Below are 26,416 nucleotides of genomic sequence, written 5' to 3'. Positions count from 1 at the left end.
TGTATGTGTGTGTGTGTATGTGTATGTGTGGTGTGTGTGTGGTGTGTGTGTATGTGTGTGTGTATGTGTGGTGTATGTGTGTGTGTGGTGTGTGTGGTGTGTGTGGTGTGTGTGTGTGTGTGTGTGTGTATGTGTTTCCACCCCTCCCTCTTTCCCTCCTACTCCTTTCATGTACCTCCACCTCTATTTCAACTTCATGATTTCTTCCTGAATTATTGTTTTATAGAGAGGGCGCAGGGGAGAGGGAGGAGGAGGGAGGGAAGAGAAAGAGAGCCTGCTGGGTCCATTTAGTGTTCCTTAAATGTGTATGTGCTTAGAACTAACTATTTGGAACTGGATAACCTATCAGGGGGCTTGTCCCTGAAGGAGACACAGTCTCCCTCTATCAGCAGCCACTAATTGCCCATAGTTCTTCTAGGGGTGGAGCCTTGTGATATTTCCTCCTTTGATGTTGGCATGTCAACTGATATTGTCATTTTGCAAGTCTTGTTTAGGCAGCCATATTGTTCACAATTTATAGGTGCAGCTTTCCTGTCACATACAGAAGACACTGTCTCACCACATGCCCTGGCCTCCTGGCTCTTACAATCTTTCTGCACCCTCTTCAATGATGTTCCCTGAGCCTGAGGTGTAGAGGTAGTGTAGTCAGTTTATCACTTGGGATTGGACACCCCATAGTCAGTTGTTCCCCACATTTTGACCAATTGTAATGTTCTGTGATAGTCTCTATCTGCTGCAAAAAGAAGTTACTTTGATGAGGGATGCGAACTATACTTCTCTGTGGGTACAAGGATATGTGTTTACAATGCAATTAGGAATCATAGTTGTTTAGGAAAGTAGTAGTTTCTCCTCTAAGGTCCATGACCTGATCAGTCCCAGGTAGTTGGCTAGGTTTACAGAAACAGGCATGACTTCCCTCCTAGTGAGTGGGCCTTAAGTTCAATTAGACAGCTGTTGACTATCCCCAAGATATAAATGCCACTATTGCATCCTTGGTGATATCTTGATGGTCATTGTTGTGGTTCATAGACATCACAACTGGGTAGAAATATTGATTGCTTTACTCTGTTGAGAGCTTGCATAATACCTTTGAATAATATGAGAGTTAGTTGTCAGGGATGATGCACACCAGTACTCTCAGCACTTAGGATGTAGAAGCTGAAGGATCAAAGATTCAAGGTCATTCTTGGCTAAATAGCATGTTCCAGACCAGCCTGGGCTATAAGAGACCCCAGCCCAGAATAAACCAATGAAGCAATTTAATGTTTTCCAAAAGCCAATATTGTTTTAGGCTGGATAGAAAATGCATTATGTTATGTTGTAATCAAAGGGACCAAGGTACCATCATAAAGATTAATGAAAATGTACTAGAAGATTGCATTTAGATTAGAACAAGATTGTGACTATATTAGGACAATGTCACAGAATAGAGACTAAAATGTTCAGAAGAATTTTTTAAGCTCAGAAAAAATTACATTTTGATTCAGGAAGTAATTTTTCTACTGGGAGAAAATCATGCCAAAAGAAATAAATTCACCATAGATAAGAAGCATGGATTTACAACCCTGACTAATCCTCCATCTTGTCTCCACTCCTGCTCTTCTCCAACTGTTACAGGAACATTGGTGGCATCACCACTGTGCTACCTCAGTTTGCAGAAAGACCAAACTTTTTACTAAGTCCATAACTTCTTATTTACTTCTTCCTATCAAACCAATATTTATCAACCAATATTTTAGGAATGTTGTTAGAAAAAATTCACACAGAAAGAGTTCCTAGTTATTACCAACATTAACTCATGTTCTGATCCTGGAGGCAAATTGGTCTATATTCTTACATATTTACTTTTCCTTGGCTAGAATATCTATATTTGTAAATTTTAAGTCTCTGCTTTCCTGTTTTGAAAAATGGAAAAAATTCAAATGAGTTCATTTGGAAATCCCTGCCCTCCTTCACTCCAGAACACGTCGACCATGAATTGAAAATTTAGAGGGCTAGGATATAGCACAGTGCCTCCATCGTACTATACCCAAACCCCCGGGTCTGGTCATCAAAATGTTTTTTTAAATGCCTTTTAAAAAGAGGACTATAATGTTTAAAACCTTATGGTTCATGTAAAAAATAAATCTGTAATAGTTAAAATGATTATCACACTAAGCATTCTATGACTGAAAATAAAACCCAAGTGGTGGTGATGGGAAAGTTGATGGTTTATAGGAGAGCAAGGACATCAGCCATGCTTCAGAAGCTTAGAGTGAGATTCCATGTTAATATGTGTTAGGATGGAATGTAACCCAGTAATGAAGCACTTACCTAGCATGCACAAGGCCCCAGGTTCAATCCTCATTGACACAAAACAACAAAAGGATGAGCTGGCAGAAGTTACTTCTACCTGTGAATACATACGTAAATAAAGGGCCAGTGGTCTTGAATAAAAACAAGAAAGACTTCCTGGACCAAGTGTGTAATATTTCCAAAATAATACAAGGTTTGCTCTGCCCTGAGATTTCTAATAACACAAAGGAATTGACTTCCAAAAAATCTATTAGAATGAAGAGAGTAAAATCACTGGAGATGATCTTGGAAGTCAAAATTTAAAACCTTATAAAGAAAGGCAATCTATTTTGTAAAAGTAACAATCTCAACAGTGGGGGAAACTGATCCCTAAGAAAATAACACAATAAAGCAGCTTGTAAGGTTTGTAAAGTAAACATTTTTAATATCCTCAAACTGAGGAAAGGAAAATCTTTCAACTACAAGTAAGGGATTATAGAATAATCCCTTGAAACACAAACAGGTTGATGTATTCAAAAATCACTCATAAATGCTAGAAATGAAGGGCTAAGAAAAGAGTTCAAAATACAAGAGAAAGTTTGAACTGGATCCAGCATAAGGATTCATTATTAAGAAATTCACCTGACCTTCCTTCTCCCTAACATTTCTTGCTAGAATAACTGACCTTCATATTTTTACAATCCCCTTTCAATTGCATCTTCAAAATTATTGAAGCTCTTCTAGTACCTTCTAAATGAAACATTTTATCTCCAGGAACACACAGCATCAATGCTAATGTGCAGACAGATGTGACTGCAGATACATGAGACCATATGGCCACCTGTCTGATGAACATTAACTTCTGGGTGGATTTAGCATCCTAAAATTCAACCCTGTATACTCATCAACTTCTTCCTCCTATAATCTCTTTCCCTTTGCATTCCCTTCCTCAGTAACTGACTCTGCCATTTACTCTATAGCCCCACCAGGAATCTAAAAGTCATGGTCCACTCCATTTTCTCCACATCTTCAATTTCAATGGCTCTGTGTGAGTGCAAGGGGTGGAGGTGGGGTGCAAGTATATGCACAGCAGACATGTGATGGGGATTGAACTCAGGGCTTTATTCATAGCAGGCAAGCACTTTACCCTCAGCTGTCCTTGGTTACTTAAAACACGGTCACTATGATGTTCAAACTGGCCCTGACCTGACTATATAGCCTCACTAGCCTCAGCTTGCCAACTTCTTGCTCCCATCTCCTGACCTCAATGCTTTGGCCAGTGGTAAAGGCAGTACACTGGCAGGAGTTAATAGAGAGGCAAAATTACTTACCTCACAGCCAGGAATATTAAAAAGGTGCTGAAGAATCTGAAGTTTCACTAAACCCTCAAGGACATGCCCCCAATAACCTAAAGCTCTCCCGCTGGACCTGACCTCCTAATGGCTCTGACAAGCCTTAATGGCACCAACCTGGGAAGCAGCCTTGGCAGACATTTATCCAAGCCACAGCTGATTTCATTTATAGCACTGAAATTGACTGGCTGATCCTAGGCAAAATGCTTTATACTACAGAAGTACTTCAGACAAACCGACATGCTCTTAGGCTTATTCTGGCAATGGCTACCTTTTAGTTCATTAGTTATTTTTGTAACTATTGTTCATAGTAATTAATGATAATTTTTATGTTTTGTAGTTGACCAGCTTCTGAATGTCTCTCTGTTTCTAGTCCATGGAAAATGCTTTGCCCTCACACTTCATTTAAAATGCCTTTTAAGCCGGGCGGTGGTGGCGCACGCCTTTAATCCCAGCACTCGGGAGGCAGAGGCAGGCGGATCTTTGTGAGTTCGAGGCCAGCCTGGGCTACCAAGTGAGTTCCAGGAAAGGCGCAAAGCTACACAGAGAAACCCTGTCTCGAAAAAACCAAAAAAAAAAAAAAAAAAAAAAAAATGCCTTTTAAGCACAATGTTGATTCACAGAGACAACTTTGAAAACTCTGAAACCCTAATTATGTGGTCCATGTAATCTTGCCTTTGTAGTGACTCTCTTTGCACCTGTGGATTCATTTTTTAATTAGGTTAAAACGTTAAATTCTGGCAGGGCGGTGGTGGTGCATACCTTTAATCTCAGCACTCAGGAGGCAGAGGCAGGCAGATCTCTGTGAGTTCGAGGCTAGCCTGGGCTACAGAGTGGGTTCCAGGAAAAGCACAAAGCTACAAAGAGAAACCCTGTCTCAAAAAACCAAAAATAAAATAAAATAAATAAAAACTTAGATTCTATAAACTCAAAACTCCATTCCATTCAAAGGCCTCTGAGATGAAGCCCTGCTTATTTACCACACGCAAATGCTCAGTGGGATGTGCACTCCCTCATGAGCCACTGCCTGGCTTACAGCCAAACTCACTCCCAACAACAGTACCTGTAGAACCCCTTTCAAATATAAAATCTTAGCTTTCATATCACACAACACCTGGAATTTGTTTTTCCTTTTCATTACTGAAGGTTGAAATTATATGAAGACTACAGTTTAAAAAGGGTGAGGGGATTAAGCAAAAAAGTTTTTTTTTTCTTAACTTACTTCAAATTATATATTTTAACCTACTCTCTCCGTGGAACATTATATATAAACAAAAACTTTAAGCAAGAAGCAACTCTGTAGGTAAATCCTAATAACATAATAATTGAGTTAAAGAGTAAATCTTCAATATTATATACCACATCTTTATATAAAGCTAAAACAACTGTAACTAAAATGTATCATTTTTAGAGTTGGTCATATATGCAGATGTATTAAAAACTACACAAAGGGGGCCAAACATAAACTCAAAAATACTAATGACCATCTGTGAGAAGGAACTAGAAGATGGAATAAGAAGGAGATGTTACATTATTAGATAGAGACTATTGTCAAGGACCTGTCATAAATGCATGGATGCTTCGTACATTATAATGAAATTTAAAATAACTGGATAGCAGTCAGAATAAATTCAGAAAGCAGAGGGGGACTGAAGAGATGATTCAACAGGTCAAGAGCTTGTGGTACAGTCCTCTCATAAATTCCAAACATGTCATCCTCCCAACACTTGAAAGATGACAGGGAATACTCAGAACATGCTGGCTAGTCCTGCCTAGTCAAATAAGTGAGTTCTGGGTTCAAGTGAGAGACTCTACCTGTCTTAGTTAGGGTTTCTTTGCTGTGAAGAGACATCATGACCACAGCAACTTTTATAAAGGAAAACATGTAATTGGAGTTGCCTCACAATTTCACAGGTTTAGTCCATTATTATCATGATGGTATATGGTCATGTGCAGGTAGACATGGTGCTGGAGAAGGAGCTGAGAGTTCTACATCTTAAACAACAGGGAGCAGAAGGAGGCTGTGTGTCACAATGGATGTGCGTTAGCATATGAGAGAACTCAAAGCCCTCCTCCACAATGACACGCTTCCTCCAACAAGGCCACACCTACTCCAATAAGACCATACCTAATAGTGGCACTCCCTATGGGTCAATCACTGAAATGAGTCTACAGGGGCCATATTCAAACCACCACACTACCTCAATATATAAGATGGAGAGCAGTTGAAGAGAGCAACTAATATCAACTTCAGGCCTCCACACACATGTATGTATATATACCTTCACACACACACACACATACACACACACACACACACATACATGCTTGCATGCACAGACTTGCACCACATGCATGCATATACCCACACACACATAACACACATTTGAAAAAGGAAGCAGAGAGAATTCAACATAGGAAATTGGTTAGGTGTCTTAGTTAGGGTTTGTATTGCTATGATAAAACACCATGACCATAAACAACTTAGGGAAGAAAGTGTTTATTTCGGTTTAAAACTATTGAGTCACATTCTATTGCTAAAGGAAGTTTGGCAATAAGGTCCTTGTGTGGTGCCAGTGAGAAGGAGTTTCTGCTCATCATGACCAGGGGCTCAGTTTAAATAAACTCTGTTAGTTTTAATTGTCAACTTGATACAATTTAGAATTATCTAGAAAAAGAGTCTCAACTGGGGATTAGCTAGATCAGGTTGGCCTGTGGGCCTGCCAGTGAACAAATATCCTGATTACATCAGTTGATGTGGGAAGCCTAAAAGTGACAGTGCAATTCCCTGGAATGAGTTCCTTGTCAATGCTGTTGGTTACCATCCACAACCAGAAAATAAGATCCTATTGCTGAAGACATTACATATTTATGTCGCAGAATATGGAGTAATCTAGTTGCTACTCAATTGAAAGTTCTACCCCTAGTGGATAGTATTCATAGTGCTGGAAGGTTCTACACATGCTATCAAAAGCGAAAAGTAATCACCAAGCTCACCCAGCTAGGAAGCTTGCAGGCTACGATAATAACAACCTACCTGCAAGATCTGCCCACTTGTACATTAGTGGCATGAATGATATAGGAGTAATTAACCACTTTTTGGTTGATTTTAAGGTCCACTCCATGAGATGCAACCCATACCTGACACTGCTAAAGTGGCCAAGAACCTGAGACTAGATAAGTCGTGGGCCTAAGGGAAACATACTACTACTAATGTGCCAAATGAACATAGCAATAAGATGATTCATAATGACAAATTGCTATACTCATAGATCAGTGAACCACTCAGCCCTCACTCAAACACCTCACTAGAGATGTTCCTTCATTCATAGACAGCAATTAACACAGAGACCCACAACTGTATCATATTCAGAGAGTGAGAGACTTTACAGCACTGTAAATGGAATGTCTTTGTCACATCCTTCCTGTCAAGGATTGGGGATCTATGTGGAAGAGGTGGAAGAAAAAAATGTAAGAGCCAGAAGTGGTAGGAAACTCCAAGAACAGCATTTTCCAGACATATGCAAATGCACATATGAACTCGCAGAGACGGCTGGCAGTGCGCACAAGACCTGCACAAGCTGAAGCCAAACAAAATTCCCCATGGAGGAGGGTAAGTGGATACAAAGTCCCACCCCTAGGCAAGGAGCTGTTTGCAATTGATGGCTTCTGGGGGGTGGGGGGAACCAATTATCTTCAATGGAGTGACAATGAGTTTATCCACTGCCCTCCAGGAAAGACCACATGCTCAGGAGCAGTTGGCCAACACAAATCAGACTCCATGGTGTGTGTGTGTGTGTGTGTGTGTGTGTGTGTGTGTGTGTGTGTGTGTGTGTGTGTGTGTGTGAAAGAGAGAAAGAGAGAGAGAGAGAGAGATTGTGTGTGTGTGTGTGTGTGCTGTTTTATTTTTATGAAAAAAAAACATGAAGTTGGATAGGTAGATAGGAAGATCTGAGAGGAGCTGAAAGAAGGAAAAGAATATGATCAATGTATTGTATTAAGTTATAAAAAAAAATAAAAAATTATTTTTCAAAAATAGAAGAGAGCTGAGCACTGGCAAGATGCCTGTACTTACTCTTTCTCTACTGTTGAGGTGAGTGTAACCAGCTGCTTCATATTTCTGCTGCCTCAACTTCCCTGCAATGATGGACACTAACCTGGACTTGTAGCTAAAATAAATCCTTTCTCATCTAAATTGCTTGTGTTGGGGTACTTTTATCATGGCAACAAGAAACAAAACTGAGACATTCCCACAGTCACCACAGCAGCAGAAAGGGTATGCGCAGAGTAACACACCTGCTTTTCAACACTTTTGCTCAAGTGGCATGCCCTGCAAACCTGACTGCTTCAAAGATGTAGGATAAACTGCCACTTTTTAGAGAATGAAAACTGGAGAGAGGAGAGGGACAGGAGTGATGCAGATTCAGTCCTCATGCATGAACTTTCCCAAAATCCTAAAGTTAAAAAGAAATGATAATTATTTTTAAAGGAAATGAAAATATGTGACATTATGGTCACACTTTTTCAGCCAAACTAAGTCATGTGACCATGCCAAATTTCAGAGGGTAAAATGAAGGTAAGTCCAGCTACATGCCCAAAAGGCCAAAATACAGAAACGCTTGATGATATATAGCTCTACCAACTAAGTAAATTAAGACAATTCTCTCATGGATGAGCAATCAAAATGTGTCATAAACCCCAAATTACAATGAAACCAATTCTGGGTAAGTGGCACATAAAATCTACTGTAACATTTCCTTATGATAAGCATAATATTCCATAGGAGTCAACATCCAAGAGAATTTAATGACTAAAGGTGCATGGCTGAAACATTACCTTTAACACCATGCATCCCCATTAAACACACTATTGATAAATCTACATAAAGCAATGTGACAGTACCATGTGTGTGTTGTGTGTGTGGGGGGGGAGAGGTCATGTGCATAAAAAGTCTCAATTATAATATAGGTCCTCTTGACATGGCTGTGAATGAGGCCAGTTTCTTACAGGTTTAATTTTGAAGTGCCAGTTGCTACTGCTTGGCAGTGATTGCAAGATTGTGGGTCATCCATCCTTCATATACAGCACTCCCAAGAGTGGCTATGAGATACTTCTTGGGTCTCTGAAAGAAAACATGTATTGTAACACCTTTACCTTTAATGAGTCAATGGAATCTCCAAATCTCTCTTTTGCCTGACTACCTTATTGTGGCACAGATTTGTATTTTAGTCTCTAAAGATTTGCAGCTGAGCCTGTATCCTTGAAGCACTCAGGTACACAGACTAGAAGACAGTGTATTCCTGCCAGACTTCCTAAAATAGGTCTCTGAGAAGAGGCAGGGAAATGTGGAAAGGCTTTCACTTCCCTATCCCTTCTGCTCTCCCAGCAGCATAAACATAGTAAGACAATCTGGATTGGTTTACTTCAGGCATTGTGTTTATTAGCACAATACCTGCTAATGTACAAACAATTGTGGTGTGCTAGCACATCAATCCAAACACTTGTGGTGTGCTAGCACATCTCAAAATGGGTCTCATCCAAACAAGCCAGAAGTATGAAACCCCAATTGTAAGCCTGAAAATAGACTTGAGAATTTCTTACACAAGAAGAGGAGTTGTAACAGCAAAGGAGGGTTGACACATCCTGGCAACTCTCAACCCCCTCTCTAAAAATGCAGGCCACTGTACTCTCAGGTTCCTGTTGGCGTATGGACTTTGTACATCAATCCTATGGCATGATCTTTCAAATTAATTATCTTTTGGAACATCAGGTGTTTCTCTGGTGCTACATTATGCAAGCATCTAGAAATGATGGGCAGCAGAAACCTATTTCAAAGTGCCGAAGGAGGAAAGGTCCAGTTTGACTCACAAATGTAAGAGAGTTTCTGGCATGACTGGTACAAAAGTCAACAGAACAGCAGGAGGAACCTGACCTTGCTGCACCTCTCATACCTGCGCTGCTTCACCTGGCCTCATTCTCAAACAGAACTTTCCAGAGTGGTAGAAACTAAGGTACCAGAAGCTCTGGTTCCATTCTACCTAGCCAGGAATCCTAGAAGAAAATCCCAAAGCTCCTTTTCACCAGTTCCAATAAGGATAGGGTAGTAAGTCCCTTTTGGCCAAATCCTGAGCCATGGAAACATCCTCAAAGATAAACCTAGGCTGAGAATGATGAAGTAGATACAAAAGAAAAACTAAGAAACTGATACAAAAGAAAAATAATAAAATAAATTGTGTCTACTATAGAAATGATGACTCAAGGATGCAGTCAGCCTAAAGGTCCTCAAATAATATCCAGTCAGTCTCTGAGAACCATTCAACAATACAAAAATGTAGTAAAAACTTGTAACTCTACAGTAAAAACAAAATACCTATGCTCTGTCTTTTAATATGATGGAAGAAAAGATGAAGGGATGATGAGATGAAAAGAGAGGAGGAAAACTGAGGACAAATACATGAGTCACCTTATGATCTAAATAAAAATAGACTCCAAAGGCTAGGAATGAAGGGAATATGCCACAACATGATAAAAGCAATCTATAACAAGCTTGTGACCAAATAACACTGAAGAGGGAAATCTCAAAGAATTCCTTCTAAGAGCAGGAACAGGACAAGGTTGTCTACACTCTCAACTCCTAGTGAAGATAATGCTTGTAGTCTTAGCTACAAGAATAATGAAGAAGAAAGGGATACAAATAGAAAAAGAAGTTAAAATAATCCTGTTTGCAGATTATATTACCCTGTACATAAAATACCCTAAAGACTCCAGACCAAAAAAAATGAAACAAAACACCTTACAGCTGATAAATGCTTTCAGCCAAGTGGCAGGAAACAAAATTAACACACAAAAATCAATAAATCTTTCTTATTTACTCATGACAAACAATCTGGAAAAAAAGAAGTCAGGAAAACAAATCTATTCACAATTACCACAAAAAAAAAGTAACACATGGGAATAACCTAAGCAAGGAAATAAAAAACCTCTACAGTGTAAACTTTAAGACACTGAAGGAATTGAGGAAGATACTGGATGAGAAGCCCTCCACTATCCATGGACCAGAAGAACTGTTACTGCAATAGTGGCCATCCTACCAAAAGCAGTTTGCAAACTCAGTAGCATCCCAATTAAAGTTCCAGGACCATTCTTCAGATAAGTGGGAAAAAAAGCATCTTAAAATGTATACGGCAACCGAAAAGATCAAGGATAGCCACGGCCTATGCTGAGATACTTTGCTCAGCCTTGGTGTAGGGAGGAGGGGACTGGACCTGCCTGGGTTAAGTCTGACAGGCTGGGCTGACTCCCCAGGGGAGACTTTGCCTTGGAGGTAGTGGGAGTAGGGGGTGTATTGGGGGAAGGGCTGGGTGTGGAAGGAGGGAGGATGGGGAATATGTGGCTGATATGTGAAATTAAGTTAATTATAAAGTAAAAATACTTTAAAAATAGAAAAGAAAATTAGATTATGGAAACTATACAGAGAGTTCTCACAAGAAGAACCACAAATAGATATGAAATTTTTTAAGTGCTCACCGTCCTTATCCATCAAGGAATTGCAAATTAAAACTGCTTAAATACTATACTTTACTCTAGTCAGAATGGTTATCATTAAGAATATAAATAGTAATGAATGTTGATGTAGATATGGGTAAAAGGGAACTCTTACAGACTATTCGTGAGAGTAAAATCTAGTCCAGTTAACACTGGAACTCAATATGGAAGTTTATCAATTAGCTAGAACTAGAACTATCAAATAACCCAGATATACCACTCTTAGGTATATACCAAAAAGACTCCAAATCCTCCTTCAGAGACACTTGCATAACCATAATCATTGTTTCTCTATTCACAGTAACTAGGAAAGGGAATTACCCTAGATGTCTATTAACTGATGAACAGATAATGAAAATATGGGAATTTACTCTGTGATATAATTTGTTATTGTGAAATTTGCAGGAAATGAATGAAACTAGAAAAGATAAAGAGTGAGTAATTAAGGCCCAGAAGTCAAATGGCTCCTGTTGTCTCTCATATGTGGGTCATAACATTTGTAATTTAGATTTATTTAGTCCCAAATGTCTGTAAGGATCTGGAAGTGACAATAATGGTGTAACTGCTGTAAGAGCAACCAGTTGATTTCTCTTTGGATCTGAGGCCAGGAGTTCATGCATTGTACTATGAACTCAATTGAAGACCCATGACAGAGGAGGTCATAGGCATTAGGGATCAATCTGCTACTTTTGTTTTCCTAAATGGACATGTTGTCAAATTGTTGCTTAAATGCTTATGTGTACATCCATATATGGTATACTCACCCTTGATCAAAGAAGCAGTTTACAGCAGTGGTTATGTCTGAGATTCATAGCAGGTTAAAGTGCTGAGAACTAATGATTTTTTGAGCATTAAATGAAACACCTATATCACCCCCTCCAAGGCATAAAGAAAATCACAGTAGAACAGGATAAAAGAACACAGGATCCAGATGAGGAGGGTCTGTCTTATGGACATGATGTAGCTGTGATATACATGAACTCATAGCAGCTGTGGTTGCCTGGATAGGGCCTTCACAAATCTGAGCCCATATTCAACTGTAGATGTGGATTCATGGGGTCCCACCAAATGAAACTGAGTTCAGAGGAAAGAAGTCATTGTCTTCAGTGATATAGCCATAGTGAGTTATAAATGTTCTAGTGGATACCTCCACACCCATGTACTCTGCAAGTGGTCCTGGTTAAATCCAGCACATCACAAAGCAAACAAAACAAATGAAAAGACAGGAAAGTGGAAAGGGGTGAATGGGGGAGAAAGAGAAGATGACAAGAGAGGGTAGAAGGATGAGTATAGCTAGAATGTATTCTGTGCATGTATGAACCTGTCAAACAGCAAATTAATTCTTAAATAAATAAAAATTGAAGAGAAAAAAATGCAGTATGAACCAGTTTTTGAAAACAGAACAAAATTATACAAAAACTGATTTTTTTTAAAAGCTTGGATCTATGGAACCCTAGGATACAGAAAATGCCACAGTGTTCCACACTGGTGGCTATGAAGCAATGCTGCAGAATGCTTTTACCAAATAGTGTTTATAAACATTTTCTAGGCTTAACTTCCTAGCCCAAGCTAAGACAGGAACCACAATGTGCTCAAAGAAACTGACCACCCCACCTCTTCTACAGTTTTTTCTTAAAAAAAAAAATTACCTTGTAAATAGGAAAATTATGTGCTATGTTAAATGACTGACTTTACTGGAGACATCCCAATCACCTTTCAAATTTATTAAAATACATGCCATTTCTTGAGTTTTTAAGCAAAAAGATGTTGAAACTGTGAATTTCAAACTTGAGCAACTAAAAGTAGCAACATCAAACATCCTACTCAGTTCATCTGACCTTGGCTTCAGGAGATGAGGCTTGGAGTCAGTAAAGGCTGCAGATTAAAGGCAGCAAAACAGAAATGAAGAGTGAATGCTTTTGATGGGTTTGCTAGTGGATGTGGTACAGATGAGAAAGAGCATCCACGACATGTGGCTGTTAGATAGAAACTTCCCAAATGTAAAAGCAATGGTGAAAAAAAAAAAAGAGTATCTAAGAGCTATGGAACAACCACAGAAGTGTGGTGCACTTCTAATAGGACTATCAGAAGATAAGAGAGAGTACAAAACAGAAGAAGCATTTGAAATGATAATGACTGTGAACTTCACAAAATTAATGTTAAATGTCAGAACACCGAGTGAATAAATACCAGAAAACTATACCCAGGCCTGTCAGTATCAAAGTTCAGAAAATCAAAGTCCTGAAATAAAACAGGTGTGGGGGAACATTACCTACAGATCATCAAAGATAAGTGTTACATCCCACTACTGAGCAACCATGTAAGCAAAAACAGAGTGCAGTTGGGCAATGTGTAAGTATTGAGATAGTAAGCAACTTAGGATTCTGGGGCTGTGGCATCATCCTTCAAAAGTGAAAGAGAAAATCCTCCTCAGGTAAATAAAATTGAGTGACCTGAATATGTATCAGTATACCAGATGTGCAAAAATCCTTTCTTTTAAATCAGGATGTAAAATGTGTCAAAAAAAAAAAAAGTCAGATCAAAAAGAGGGGAATCAAAGAAGAAACAAGTGAAAGCAAAATAAAAACTTAGTTGCTGTGGGATGTTCTGTATGTCAAATGTGTTGCTCTGATTGGTTAATAAATAAAACACTGATTGGCCAGTAGCCAGGCAGGAAGTAGAGGAGGGACAAGGAGAGAGGAGAATTCTGGGAAGTGGAAGGCTGAGGCAGAGAGACGCTGCCAGTTGCCGCCATGACAAGAAACATGTAAAGATACCGGTAAGCCACAAGCCCTGTGGCAACTTATAGATTAATAGAAATGGGTTAATTTAAGATATAAGAACTAGATAACAATAAGCCTGAGCCATTAGGCCAAACAGTTTAAATAATGTAAGCATCTATGCGTTTATTTTATAAGTGGGCTTTTGAGCTGCCGGGGCTTGGCTGGACCTGGAGAGAAAACTCTAGCTACAAATGGCGCCCAACGTGGGGCAAGAGTTTCCACCTAGAACCTGAGAAAAAAGATCCTAAAATGGAGCTAAAAACAGCTTCCTAGTTGTCTTTCTCAAGTTAGCAGCAGCCTGCAGGTTGAGATACTCTATGGCAGGTTTGTGGCATGCATGCGGGCTTGACCTATGCTATGTTACACAGAGGTGTCTCCAAGCTGTGCACTATGCTATGTGTTGAATATAGTTTTTGCTAGTAAAAAAAAAAAAAAAAGAAAAGAAAAAAAAAAAGAAAAAAAAAAGAGGTTTCTGGGCTACATGTTGTTTTGATAGAACTGCTTCTGATAGTTGATGGCACACATAGCTCCAGACCCAGAGCTGGCTGTAAACTGTACCACTGCCATGTTGGGAAGCTGACTTGAAAATTTGGATCTAAGGATATGTTGCTTTGGAAAGGAGGCTCTACTTTTGTTTCCACAGAAAGCCAAAGGCTATGGATTTGTTCCAGATTAAGATACATCAGGTTTGACCAGCCAAGACCCCCTCATAGGTCTCTGATAACACCATGGCCCAGATGATCCAACATCCAGAATGGTTTCAAGGCAACTGGCTCAGACAAAACACCCTTATGGACTACTCCATAATTCTAAAATTTTCTTTGTGTCCCCATAAGATACAGTGCCCCCTTCCAGCAGGAAGTAGTAAGAGAAGCTACACTCAGATTCTCAAATATACCAAGCTGGCTTTGGAGATGGAATTGGCTTACTCCTTCTCTAAACCCAGACATATTGCTAAAAGAAAAGGTTAAGAGATTCTTGTGTCCCAAATCAGAAGAGCCCTCTGGTGTGGGACAGAGAAAAACCAATATTTTTATTTAAATCATGTTGATTATAAATGTGATCTCTTTTTAAAGAAGAAAAGGGGATATGATATAGATATGATAGGATGAAAGGGTAAATTGTTGAACCTACTTTTAAAGAGCAACGACTTGTTTGAAATGTTTTACATTGGTATAGATTTTAGTTTATTGATAGAAATTTAAAGTTAATTTTGTTATACTATGTGTATATTTCTACTCTCATTTAAGGTAGTATGCTTGTACAGCCCATTTAAAATTGTGATGGATAATTAAGAAATAGATTAATAATTAGTCATCTATGATAATCATACTTGTAACCATGTTAGTCTTCTAGGTATACATAGATATATTTCAGGTAGATAGATAATCTTCAAACACTTCAAAGATCTACAGAATATGGCATTTAAAATGTTTTAAAAATTTAGACTTTCTAGACAGTAAGACATGTCTGTTCCTGGCAGCACCAATTTACTTCAAAGAGGAGGATGAGCATTGAAGACACTCTATATGGAGTTTATCTTCTTCTTGACAAAAATAGCCATTTGGGCAAGAAACTGTTCTTGCCTGCATTGCTTGAATGACTGGACATGCAGGACCCATAGGAAGGTGACCACTCAACTTTGCTTGACAAAATGGTCCTTCAGGTTCCTGCTTCACAGAGGAAACTGCCAGACAATCTACAGGACACAGAGAGAAGTGACTGAGAGACTCTAGGCCTGTGGGTTGAAGACAGGTGCCCCAACTTTACAAAGGAACATTAGGTGACTGTCCAGGCTGCCAGCTGTTTCTGTCTACTCTTGCAAGACTCCTAAAAGTTGCTTGTATCCTTCTCCCATTTCTCAGGTATTATTATATCCTTCTGAGGTGTTTGATGTAGTTGAAGACTAGAGACAGTTATAATTTTCCTTAGTTATAATAAAAGATAAGTTAGATATGAAACCTTAGACTCACAAATATAAGATAGATAGAATATCTTCTTTAATTTTGGCAAATAGACTAGTTATTATAAATAGACTAGATATTATAACTATAATTCTTGCTTGATAATTGTTTTGTTATCTGTAATTTTACTACGTGAAAGTTAAAACCTTCCTTTTTGAAAAAAAGAAGAAAAGAGGAAGTGCTGTGGGATGTTCTGTATGTCAAATGTGTTGCTCTGATTGGTTAATAAATAAAACACTGATTGGCCAGTAGCCAGGCAGAAAGTGTAGGTGGGACAAGGAGAGAAGAGAATTCTGGGAAGTGGAAGGCTGAGGCAGAGAGACGCTGCCAGTTACTGCCATAACAAGAAACATGTAAAAGATACCGGTAAGCCACAAGCCATGTGACAACTTCTAGAATAATAGAAATGGGTTAATTTAAGATATAAGAACTAGATAACAATAAGCCTGAGCCATTAGGCCAAACAGTTTAAATAATGTAAGCATCTGTGTGTTTATTTTATAAGTGGGCTTTTGGACTGCCGGGGCTTGGCTGGACCTGGAGAGAAAACTCTAGCTACACTTAGTTTTATCCTTAATTGATCTATAGAGAAATGTATATTCAAAGGGACAATTTATTTGTATATGTGCATGTGTGTGTGTGTGTTTGTGTGTGTGTGTGTGTGTGTGTGTGTGTGTGTGTGTGTGTGAGAGAGAGAGAGAGAGAGAGAGAGAGAGAGAGAGAGAGAGAGAGAGAGAGAATGTGTTTAATAAATGACAATATTTCAGGAGGACAGAGAAAACAGAAATCTTTTATCATTTTGCTATTTATGAAGCAGCATGGCATTACTTGAACTTGAGATTAGATTATAGATACATATTGCAAGCTCTGGGGCAAGTAAGTAAGGAATACAACTGACAGACAAACTGTCTTAGTCAGTGTTCTATTGTTGTGAAGAGACACCATAACCATGGCAACTCATAAAAGAAAGCATTTATTTGAGGTTTGCCTACAGTTTCAGAGGTTTGGTCCATTGTCACCATGGCAGGAAGCATGACAATACACAGACTGACATGGTGCTTGAGAAGGATTTGAGAGTTTTACATTTAGATCTGCAGGCTGCAGAAAGAGGAAGACCTGGGCTTGGCGTGAGTTTTTGAAACCTTAAACCCTACCCCTAATGACACACTTCTCCAACAAGGCCACACCTCCTAATACTTTCAAATAGTGTGACTCCCTAGGGACCAACTCTTCAAATCTATGAGCCTATGGGGGGGCTGCTATTCTCATTCAAACCACCATACTAGCAAATGAGACCATGTTCAAGCCCCCAATTAAATGGTTTCTTTGATAAGAGTTGCCCTGGTCATGATGTCTCTTCACAGCAATAAAGCAGTGACTAAGACAGAAGTTGCTACCAGGAACTAGGGTGTTACTGTGACAGACCTGACCATGGTGCTTGTTGGAGAAATGTGGAGGATTTTGTGCCTTTGGACTAGAAATACTTTTGGGTGCTTTAAGCAGGGCTTAATGGGTCATCCTAGTAGAAGCATGGAAAACAGTGCTGAGGGCAATTTGAACTGTGGAGTTTCAGAGGGGAAGAAGATTAGTGGCCTAGAGACCATTCTTGTGATATTTTGGCAAAGAATGTAAATGCTTTTTGGCCTTGTCCTAAAAATCTGCCTGAGACTAAATTGAAGAGTTTTGGATTTATGATGTTGACAGAGGAGATTTCAGGACGGCCTAGGCTCTGTCCTGTGGTTATTAATAATTACTTCTATGCAGATCTCTAATAAAAAGGAGCCAACTGGACAAAGAGACATACTAAATGTACACACATACAGTTTGAGGAGAAAAGGAGCACCAAGAAGTGTAATAGAGCTCAGTCCAGTGATCAAGGAGATAAAAAGGTTAAAGAAAAGCCTGATGCTAAATGAAATAAAGGCACATATATTTGAATTCTTAATCACAAGCGAGTGGCATTATTTGAGAATAATTAGGAGGTGTTGCCTTGTTGGAGCATGTGTGGATTTCTAGGAGGATGTGTGTCCCTGGGAGTGGACTTTGCGGATTCAAAAGCCCATGCCTCATTTTAAACCTAGTCTCTTTCTCTCTACCTGTAGATCAGGATGTGGCTCTTAGCTACTTCTCCAGCATCATGGCTGCTTGTGTACCACCATGCTTCCTGCCATGATGATGATGAATGAACTAAGCCTCTGAAAGAGGAGAAAGAGCAAGAGGAAGGAGAGAATTTTAAAAGAGGACACCTAAATGCAAGAGCTAAGACAGATAGAGCTGTAAGGAGAAATAGATAAATCTATCATGGTTGGAGATCTAGATACCCTCTGTCATAAATAGGCAGATCCAACAGGCAAAATAATTCCATAAAGACATAGATTAATTAAACAGCAGTGTCAAATATCTATATGGAATGGTCACCTATAGACTACTGTATGTAGCAACAGAAGGATATAGATTCTTCTGAAGCTCACATAGTACATTCAGCAAGCTGAATAACACAGGACAGTATAAATCACAAATGCACATTAATGAAGAGAAAATATACACTGTAACTGCTCAAACTACAGTAGCTCAAAGTAGGAATTAGTAACGGAAAGATAGCTGGAAAATCACCAAATACTGAAGGAGTAAACAACATACCAACAAGGTTTAAAATGAGGCAGAGAACCCATCTCCAGAGAAATTTTAAATATTTTGAAGTGAAAACAAGAATATAGTTTAAAATAGGCAGGATATAAATACAGTGCTCAGAGGGGGAAATATAGAAGCAACTACATAAAAGCAAAGAAGCAAATATATAAAAGCATAAAATTATCAAATAAAATCCAAAGTAGAAGAAAATAAATCATAAAGTGGAGCAGACATTGATTAAGATATAAACAAACAAACAGAAAAAGTCAATGTGCAAAACTACAGTTACTTGAAAAGTTTTAACACACAATCAATAGCGATGCTGTGTAAGAAACCAAAGGGTGACAAGGTTACTAGCCTGAGAATACTAGATGGGCATCACCATGTGTTCAGTGGCATCAAAACCTCCAAAAAATGAATATTATAAAAAACACTATATCCATAAATTTGATAATGTGGGTAAAAGACACAGTCTAGCAAATCCTACTTCTAAAGGAATAGACACTCTAAATAGAGCTGTATCTATGAAGGAAGTTGAATCAATAGTTAATATCCTTCTAAAATAGGAAGCAACAGGCCCATTGGATTCACTGATGAATTCTGTCAAACACAGAGAATAAAAATGTACTGGTATTCTATAGTATTTTTAGAAGATATGAACAGAAGAAATACCCCCTAAATTTACCACAGTACCATTATATACCATTATATGGTCTACAGAGCAAGATCCAGGTCAGGCACCAAAACTACACAGAGGAAACTCTGTCTCGGAAAAAATAAAAAAATGAAACAAAAACAAAACTACAGACCAATATATAGATGTAAAACTCCCTAAAAATTATGGGCAAGTGAGCTGCAAAAGTACATAAAATTATACACCAAAATCAGGTGGAATTTATCCTAGATATAAAGACTGGTTAACATTTGAAAATCAATTAATCTGTGGCTGATATGTAGAACTGAATGGTATTGTAAAATATAATAAAAGGGAAAAAAAGAAAAAGCAAAAAAAAAAAAAGAAAATCAATTAATCCATCACAAGTTAAAGAAAAAAATCACATGACCATGTCAACAGATGTGGAAAATCTATTGCAAAATCTAATGCTTATTGATTCAAAGCCATCAGCAATGTAGGAGCAAGTTGAGAAAGACTATCTACTATAATTCTAGTTCTGGAAAATCCAATGCCCTCTTCTGGCCTCCTCAAACTCCTGCACACAGATGGCACACATTAACTCAGGCAGTCAAACACACCTAAACAGATTAAACAATTATTTTTTATAAATATATATATATATATATATATATATATATATATATATATATATATATAAATGACAAGTAAGCATATAGAAAGACATTCAATATCATATGTAAATAAGAAGTTAAAAATTTAAATAGCATTAAGATTCCCCTATAGAGCTATTATATCGGCCAAAACACTAACAGTATGAAATTCTGGGGAGAATGTGGAGCAACAGGACCTCTTGTTCAGTGGCAGAATACTATCACAGCCACTGTAGAAGCTGTGATGGTGAGTGCTCGTTATCAACAGGATTGCCAGAGATGGGCCTCTCAGAATGCCTATGGGGGACCATTATGAGGTGAGAAGACCCACACACATTCAGAGATGCCTGCCCTGGCTGGGATGCTGGACTGCATCAATGGAAGATGAGAAATGAACATCAGCAGGCATTTATCATGCTCTGCTTCCTGACTGTGGATGCAATGTGACCAGCTGGTTCAAACTCCTGCCCCTTTGACTTCCTTGCCATAATGAAGAGTATTGAACTATCAATTAGAATAAGCCAGCCCTTTCTTTCTTAAGATGATTTTGTTGGAATGTTTTATTATAGCAACAGGAAAAGGAACAAATTCAGAAGCCAATGTAGCAGATTCTTATGAAAACTACATGAATTCTTTTCATACAATCCAGTGATTGCACTTCCTAGTGTTTTAAATATATATATGTATATATATATATATATCCACACAAAGACTCCCATATCAGTTGTTTATACCAGCCTTATTTTTATTTGCCAAAGTTGGAAGCAATTCAGCTATCTTTTAGTAAATGAGCAGATCAACACCAGTACATTCACATTATTCAACACTAAAATAAGATCTCTAGCAATGAAAAGCCTTGGAGGAAACTAAGATGCATATTAATCATTGAAAGAAGCCAACCTCAGAAAATACATGCTGTGTGATTCCAATGATATACCATCCTCAAAAGGCAATTAAAAGATCAGCAGTTACCATAGGTTTACACAGACAAAAAGATGAATGAGCAGAGCATAGAGGATCTTCAAGATAGTGAAGCAATTCTATATGATAGTGCGGTGATTTATACATAAATATTTGCCCAAATCTATTTTATATAAATCTGAGAATGAACCCTACTGTAAACCATAAACTCTAGGTAATGATATCTTAATATAAATCCATGAACAATAACAGGCATATCACTTTGGTGTAGGATGTTGACAGTGAGGAAGTTTATACATAGGAGAAGTGGAATATGAGAAACAATTATCTACTCTTTCCATTTATTGTTGCTATAAACCAAAAAATTCTCTTAAAAATAAGTTATTGATTCTCAAATTAATGATAATGCAAATATAAATAAAATCTATTGCTCCATATTCCATAAAATTTGAAGTAAGGATTTGTTCATTTAACAACAAACATCAGCATCTGCCATGTACCTAGCTCCTAGTCTGTCTTAAAGAAAACTTAAATTTATCACTTTAATTAATTAATCTTCAGTAGAGAGTGGGAACTTGGTCTGTCTAAAACAGTTTAGACAGTTCAGCACTATTCCATGTAATTCCATGCTGATAAACACATTTTACAGATTCTATGTCAACTCATGTATGCATGTGATCTCTCTCAGACATGTGTGGATAGGTAAGAACAACAAAAAAATTGTAGCTTATCCAGGCATGGTGGTATACACCTTTAATCCCAGTATTCAGGAGGCAGACATAGACAAATCTCTGAGTTCAAGTCCAGTGTGGTCTGCAGAGTGAGTTCTAGGATACACAGAGAAACCATGTCTAAAAAAAAAAAAAAAAAAAAAAATTGTAGTTGAAGCAACTGAGGACTTAAGTCTTAATTTTAAAAGGCTTTACTTTGGAGACTAGGGAAGTAGGTCTATAGATAAAGTGCCACCCAAGCATGAGGAGCTGAATGCAGATACCCTGCACTTGCATAATTAGCTAAGTATGTGTTGTCATGCAGGTCTGTAACCCTAGTGCAGGGAGGGGAGGGGATTACAGAGACAGGCAGACAACCCTTAGAGTTAGAGCTTGCTGGCTAGCCATCTAGCCAACTGATGAGTGTTAGATCCACTAAGAGACTTTGTCTCAAAAGAAGAGGAGAGTATCAAGGAAGACACCAGACACTCAACCTCTGGCTTCTACATGTACACACACACACACACACACACACACACACTTAAAATTTTTAAATAGCTGCATACATGCCAGGTATGGTATCACACACCTTTAATCCTACCACTGAGGACACAGAAACAGGCAAATCTCTGTGAGTTCAAGGTCAGCCTGGTCTACATAGGAAATGACAGACTAGTCTGGGCTACATAGACCAGGAAATACAAGAATTAGTACACAGTTATGGATATTATAATTTGGACAAGCCACAGAATTCCTGAAGATTGTTTTGACCATATGAATTTGTTAATTTCACATGCTATTCTGTTAGGTTGATGTTAACTTTGTTTGGGTGTATTTTCAAAGAGGTGACAGTACAGCAAAATCTAAAGAGATAAAAATAAATTTGTTAAATTTAAATTTACAAAAAGTTCAATCTTGAATCTTATAAAATGGGTGACTTTATGCTTAGATTGAGATTCAAAATATCTTGTATAATATGCATGAGAAACTTGTATAAAATATGACATGTTGCCAAAAGTATTCTTATCACTCAGTGAACCATTTACACATGAAATTGAAACAAGCAAAAAACTAAGTGAAGGGAACTTTGGCATGAATACATTTTAACATTGATGGAACTGAAAAAAATAAAATGGCATATTCAGTGTCAAATCTGATTTTCAGTTACAATATTAAATAGAAAATTGACAAATGTCATCTTCTGTTCTGGCAAAAACATCACCACACCCTAAATTTGTATTCAGAACACTTCAGATTCAATTATTATCACAACAGTTTTAAAATGCCAAGTAGCTAATATAAATATATTATTTTCAAATCACAAATTCCACATTTTAAAATTAGAATTGTGAGCCCACAGTTTTGTTTCTGTTGTTCTTATGGTTAAAAAAGACAGGCTAGTTTATTTATTCCTAATCTTAAAACATAGATTTTCCTAAGATATATCTCCAGATATGAGAAGACCAGTCTTACAAATAATTCATAAGTAATTTTGGTAGTGTCCCATAGCACACCATTGTCATAGAGAGTCACAAGAAACATTAAACTTCAAAACACTTTAAAGTCTAATAGAGACATTTCTACCTCATTCTGTGAAATACTTTATCCGAGAATTACTTGAGTATGAAGCTGTTTTGCTTAAAGTTTATTATTAGTATCGAGAATGACTATTTTTTTTTCAGAACACATAGTCAGTGTTGCATCAAAGCAAATTCCATGGCTACCATTGAAGTGTGTCTCATATTTAAACACAGGTTCTTACAAAAAAAAAGAACAGATAAATGATGTGGTTGTTATTATTCAGTTCTCATAGACACTCATAATATAGTTTTATCTTTTAACTTTTTCTCATATATTTCAAAATGAACTAATAAAGTTACAAGTATCTTGATTAGTTAATTTATAAAGAATTGTTTCAGAAAAGTAGCAATATATAATCTTCAAGAAAAAAAATAGAGCTCTGTGAGTTCAAGGCCAGTCTGGTCTACAGAACAAGTTCCAGGACAGCCAGAACTACACACAGAAAAACCCTGTCTTGAAAAACCAACAAAAAGGAAAAGAAAGAGAAAAAAAGAAAAAAAGAAATGTCAGAAGAATTCTTCCCACCTGCTGCAATGTGATGGTTTTCCTCTTAGAATCCATATATCTTAAACTACCCCATGATATGGCAGCATTATGGAGTAGGACATTTAAGACAAGACTAGGCCCTTATGAATTGTAGCAGTGCTATATTAAAAAAAAAAAAAGGAGGCCAGAAGAAAAGCTCCTTCAGTCATGGGAAGACACATAAGAAGGCACAATCTACGAGGAGGCAGATCCTCAACAGACACAATGTGTACCTGCACCTTCATCATCCATATTTAGGAGATATAAACTTAATTGTTTATCAATGGCCCATCCTGAGTCCTAGGAGAATAGGAAGGCTTTGAAGCCATATCCTTGGGATATGGTGAAAGAAAGGTATAAAGATAACAAAGAAAATACTCTATTGCAAGCAGAGAAATTGGAAGAGTATCATAAATCACAGAAGACAAGACTAGTGAGAAATTCAAAGCAAGAAAAGAGCTTGGCTATCACTGAATTAATAGCTAATATCCATATATAAGTTAATACATACTATATTCGTTTTTCTGGGTTACCTCATTCAGGATAATTTTTTCTAGTTCCATTTTCCCATTAATTTCATGTATAGTAGTTTGAATGTAATTACCCCCCATAAGCTTATAGGGAGTGACACTAGTAGAGGTATGGATTTGTTGGAGTAGGTATGGCCTTATTGGAGGAAGTGTGTCACTGTGGGGTTGGGTTTTGAAGTGTCCTTTGTTCAAGCTACACTCAGTGTGACACTCAGTTCACTTCCTGTTGCCTTGGGATCAAGATGTAGAATTCTCAGCTCCTTCTCCAGCACCATTCTATCTGTATACCACCATGTCCCACCATGATGATGATGGACTAAACCAGTGAACTGTAAGTCACCCCAATAAAATGATTTCCTTTGTAAGAGTTGCCATGGCCATGGTATCTCTTCATAGCAATAGAAACCCTAATTAAGACAGAAGTTGGTACCAGGAACTGGGGTATTGCACTACCATGCTTTTATTTGAAGGCATATGAATCTTGGGACTGTAGATCAGAAAAGCAGTTGAATGATTTAAATGCTGTTTAAAGGGCCATACTTGTAGGGACATGGAAAGCAGTGGTGCTGGGTGTGATTTGATGAACTGTGGGGGCCTGGCTCAAGATCTTTCAGGGGAGAAGAAATTTTAATATATTGTAGAGAGATCATTCTTGTGATATTTTGCTGAAGAATGTGGCTGCTTTTTGCCCTTGTCTGAAGAGTCTGCCTGAGGCTAAAGTGAAGAGTTTTGGATTAATTCAGTTGGCAAAGAAAACCTCAAAAAAAAACTAGAATTGACTGTTGTATGGTTATTAGTGCTAACTCTAATGAAGGTTTATAATGAAAAAGAGTGAGCAGAGAAAGGAAAAATACAAAATGTATAATTTGAGAAGAAAAGAGGCACCAGGAAGTACATTGGAGCTAAGTCCTGTGTTCAAGGAGATAAATAGATTAAGAAATGAAATAAAGGGAATGGTGATGTCAGGATAAGACCCCACCCAGCTAAATTTCCAACTTTCGTAAAGGAATTAAAGAAAAGCTTAGAGCTGAGTGTGACAGTGGCATGCCTTTAATCCCAACACTTGGGAGACAGAGGTAGGTAGATCTCTGAGTGCACAGACACTCTTTCAGGACAGCAAAGCTTAGGCAGTGAAGGACAGAAAGCTGGTAAAAATATAATTGAACATGGAGGCCATGTTCCAGCCCCAGCAAGCAGCAGAACTTGGCAGCTATGGCCCACATGGTTCTGGCTTTAAGTATAAAAGAAAGGGATTATGGAATATTCCCCCATGTATAAGGAAAGCCACTGAGGCCTGGTGTATGTCAGGGGTGTCCCTGAATTGAGGCCTATATAGACCATTGCATGAAACTGTGATGGTGAAACCTGGATTGCCTTGGAGACCCCAAGTTGTTAGAGATGCCAAAGTTTGGGGTACCTGCCAAGGAAGGTTGCTAACAGGGAGTGGAACCAGCCCAAGAGAAAGAAGTGTGTTGCAGTCAACAAAGCTGAAAGGAGTGAGAGATCTGAAGAGCATTTTGACAACAGACATGAAGATGCAGACTTTGGAGTTTATATAGCTGATTTTTTATCTTGCTTTCCAGTATTTCCTCACTATGTTCCCTTCCCTATATTTTAGAACACTAATGTGTATAATGTGCCATTATATGTTGGAAGTATATGATCTATGTTTTTTATTTTGATTCTACAGGGGATTGCAGTTAAGAGAGTGCATGAATCTCAGAAGAGACTTTGAACTTCGGGTTTTTTTTATTCATTTTATATAACAATGACAGATCCCCCCTCATCCTTCCTCCCACTCACCCCCACACCTCCCCCCCCCAACCTACCCCTCATCCCCTCCTCCAAGAGGGTATGTTCTACCATGGAGAGACAGCTAAGCCTGGTACATTTGGTTAAGGCAGGACCAAGCCCCTTCCTGCTGCATCAAAGATGAGCAAAGTGTCCAACCATAGGTAATGGGATCCAGAAATCCAGCCCATGCACTGGAGATAGAACCTGATCACACTGACAGGGGCCCCTCAAACAGACCCAGCTACACAACTGACTCCTGTATACAGAGGGTCTAGTCTGGTCCCATGCATGCTTCACAGCTATCAGTCTAAAATTTGTATGTTCCTTTGAGCTTGGTTCAGTTGTCTCTATAGATTTCCCCATTATGCTCTTGACACCCCTTCCTCATATAATCCCTCTTCCATCTCTTCAACTGGACTCCTAGAGCTTGGCCTGGTTCTTGGCTATGGAAATCTGTATCTGCTTCCACCAGTTACTGGATCAAGGCTCTATGTTGACAGTGAGTATTCACCAATCTGA

The 26,416-nt window shown here is 38.2% G+C and overlaps 1 long non-coding RNA gene across 1 annotated transcript in view; it reads left to right on the top strand.

Moving 5' to 3' along the window:
- LOC121828631 (uncharacterized) overlaps window positions 1-26,416 on the top strand; it is a 39,340-nt gene that overhangs the window by 5,917 nt on the left and 7,007 nt on the right. The window contains exon 2 of the long non-coding RNA XR_006071080.2: window positions 7,060-7,239. This is a non-coding gene — a long non-coding RNA (uncharacterized LOC121828631). The remainder of the gene's footprint in view (window positions 1-7,059; window positions 7,240-26,416) is intronic.

This window comes from Peromyscus maniculatus, chromosome 4 (genome assembly GCF_049852395.1).
Source record: "Peromyscus maniculatus bairdii isolate BWxNUB_F1_BW_parent chromosome 4, HU_Pman_BW_mat_3.1, whole genome shotgun sequence".
NCBI classification, from domain to species: domain Eukaryota; kingdom Metazoa; phylum Chordata; class Mammalia; order Rodentia; family Cricetidae; genus Peromyscus; species Peromyscus maniculatus.
The sequence above is the reverse complement of the archived record's forward strand: the minus strand, read 5'-3'. Positions and strand labels throughout refer to the sequence as shown.